This window comes from Oryzias melastigma, linkage group LG16, assembly GCF_002922805.2.
Source record: "Oryzias melastigma strain HK-1 linkage group LG16, ASM292280v2, whole genome shotgun sequence".
NCBI lineage: Eukaryota > Metazoa > Chordata > Actinopteri > Beloniformes > Adrianichthyidae > Oryzias > Oryzias melastigma.
This window is the reverse complement of record NC_050527.1, coordinates 15888944-15891990: the sequence shown is the minus strand read 5'-3', so window position 1 is coordinate 15891990 and position 3047 is coordinate 15888944. Positions and strand designations below refer to the sequence as shown.

General features: G+C 38.8%; 1 protein-coding gene across 7 annotated transcripts in view; it reads left to right on the top strand.

Moving 5' to 3' along the window:
* Positions 1-3047, top strand: part of LOC112143755 (protein tyrosine phosphatase 4A3) — a 7870-nt gene continuing 4823 nt past the window's right edge. Inside the window, exons 1-3 of one of the 7 annotated variants that reach the window (XM_024267942.2) lie at positions 153-282; positions 623-679; positions 1898-2345. The gene's annotated coding sequence lies outside the window, so the exon portion shown is untranslated. Of the gene's footprint in view, positions 283-530; positions 680-1897; positions 2346-3047 lie in introns of those variants that run through there. The other 6 variants (XM_024267946.2, XM_024267944.2, XM_024267943.2 and 3 more) reach the window with 6 other exon arrangements.

The following is a 3047-nucleotide window of genomic DNA, read 5'->3' as shown; positions in this document are numbered from 1 at the left end:
AGGACTGTCAGGGTCAGATGGCTGCTCAGCCTGATTAAACCAGCTCAGTCGATCCTCAGCTCGGCACACTGCTCTGCTGCAGCACAGAGGACCCGATTCAGACACTAGTGACCACCACACAGGCCTAAAGGGCGACTGGGAGAGGTGAATAGTTGCCGCCGAAAGACTCCACTTTCTGTTCTTACACTGCTATTTTTGCAGAGGAGAACGCTAAAATCAGATTTAGTTGTGGCAGAGCTGAACTTGATTGTGAGTTTGGAGAGGACACCAAAGAGCTAAGTGGTAAGGAGAAGCGCTTTTGTTTGTTTAGTAGCTGTTCCCCCCTTTTTAGTGTCTATCAGGTTCTGCAATTGTTTTAAAAGGATAAAGAACTTTAGTAAACATATGTGGAACTGCAACAACCAATCACTGGACTGGTCTGGAGCAGGCAGGAAGACAGGACTGTACTGGAGACAGTTGTTCCCACAAAAAACTGATGTGTCACAGAATCAGCCGCTAGTATAGATAGAGCTATAAATACCGGTAGGGATTTAGTGTCTATGGTGGTTTACTATAACAGGCAGTCAGCTGGTTGCATGTCAGCACTTACACTCTTGTGGGGCTGCTGCTTCTGCTTCTGCAGGACTTTGGTGTAACTGCTGGTCGGTGTTTGTGGATTTCCCTGTTCAGCAGCCGAGAGGTAAGAGAGAAATTTAATCAGATTCTATTATTAAACGCCTCCTTTGAGCTTTAAGTTGGTACAGGTTTTGGCTGGTGTGTCCAATTAGAGACTTTTAATAGTATAGTTTGTGGTCATTCACCCTTTAGTTTGAAAATATGATTGATTTTTTAAGACCATTTGAAAACATCCACTTAGATCAATGCTTTTATATCGTCGTGTGCTGACCAAGCCTGTATGTGGCCAACCTATTTTTCTAAAAATTTAAAGTTTGGAGTCAAATCTGAACATTTGTACTTTGTGTGCAAACTTTGTCTAGTTCAAGTTTCTTCTATAAGCATCATTTGACAGAAAAACCGAATTAGATGTTTGTTTGATTGTCATGGCTTTGGGAAATGTGTTGCTTTAAAGTTATTTTGTTCTGTTTTTTTTTTAAAAGAAGTAGGAAATGCTCAAACTTGTTACTTCTGTCTTGATTACTGGCAGCACATTCTGCTAATTATAGATTGTCAACAACCGGTTCAGACCACAGTCCTCTTGAGAGGCAGAGGGAGTGAGTCTGCGTGTCAGGGGTGACCATAGATTATCTCCTGGCTTTTACTGCTTCTTTTTCTGAGTATTTGAACACATTAGTGAGTGGAAGGTGAAATCGTTGACTGGGATCCTTTATAAACCCTTGGTATCCTAATCTCAAAGTCTCAGTCGTGTGTTACTAAACTGAGCCTGAATACATTTAGGGTCAAAAGTGTAATATTTGTGTTTATAGGGCTGAAATTATTTGTCTTGATAAATAAAAAGTGGCATGACAACAGGTCTAAAACATCTACCAAAAAAAAACCAACACATTTTTGTGTTGTATTGTTTAATTTATTTTGAATTCACATAAAAAGCTTTTAGCGATTTTATATTTGTTGTTTCCAGAACTTTTCTTTTTAAAGTGGATCACCTTTTTTCTTGTATTTATACAACCAAAATGAGAAATGTTGGATAAAATAAGTTAAGCTCTTGGACAAAACAAATTAATAATGTCTAAGGATTTTACACATATAGTAATTTTATCATTTTGTGTACAAATTATACATTTATTCACTTGTCAAATAAATAAATAGAATATTTTCCAGGCAAAAATGTAAAAGTTTAGTTTTCAGACTTGCGAGGTCACTATGTTTGTGTTTTTTTCTGCTGTTTTTGCCCTTGTTTAAAATACTATCAGTAATAATGTGTTTATTTGTGTTGCAGAACCGCTGGTTGATGGAGTTTGTGCGGCAGAGTGGTGACTATTGCCATGCTCAACACATTTAGAGCCTGTCTGGAATGATGCTGCGCCATTCAGTCCTGGGGTCATGAGCCCTGGAAGACCTCTGGGCCTTACCATCTAAAACTGACAGCTCATGGGTTAATAAGTGGAGCCTTAACGCAGACAACGTACTGGAAAGAAGAGGAAAGAGTGTGACTGGGAGAATTTGGGAAAGTAAAAAAAAACACTGACAATTGCAGAGCTTAAAATTGAGCGGATGCACAGTAGTGTTCTAGATTACAGGACACAGTCAACGGATGGGAGAACGATCCGGATAAAAGGGCCACAACGCTGGGAAATTACTGATTTTTATTTTAGAATCATACGCCTGGCTCACCTGGAAGACAATTCCGAGGATACAGCCGTCGACTGCGACTGCTGGAGCTAAAGGTGAGGAAAGACAGTCACAAGATCTGCAATTCCACTTGCTCATGGTACTCTTGAAAGGTCAGAGCTTACTTTTAGAATGTATATTTGTAAGGCCTCAAACCAAATCTTGAAAGGACAATCTCTTTAAACTTCTTAATGGAGAAAAAAATCACAAAATAAAAGGAAAAAAACAGAATGGAATGCAGCAATGGCCAAATATTAAAAATGATGTAATCAAATCTAGTTTATAAACAAGGCTCAGCAATAGTACGTGTTCCCTAGTCTCAGCTTGGTCTGTATGCAGCCCTGTGATCTGGCGACCTGCCCAGGATAAAATCAGCCGGTAGTCCAATTACAGTCCACCCCTCAGCAGCCCTCAACATGTCTGGATATAAAAAGGTGGATGGCTGCAGATCAAGGAGTTTCTCCCTATGGACAGAAGAAAATACTCTGACATTTGTAAATACAAAACATACCAGCAAATGGAAACAAGTCTGTTGCCACAAATTCAAACACAGTCAAACAAATAAGGAGTATTTCAAGAAGATTTCTATCTGAAGTCTTATTGAACAGAAGATTTTCAGACATATGTAGTACATCTTTATCTTAAATGTTGATTAAAGCAAAACAAACATCATAATAATAGTTAGTTTAATATATTTATAATGTACACAGTATTAGCAAATGCAGAGGTCAGCAGTCACCTTCATTTCGCCTTGAAGT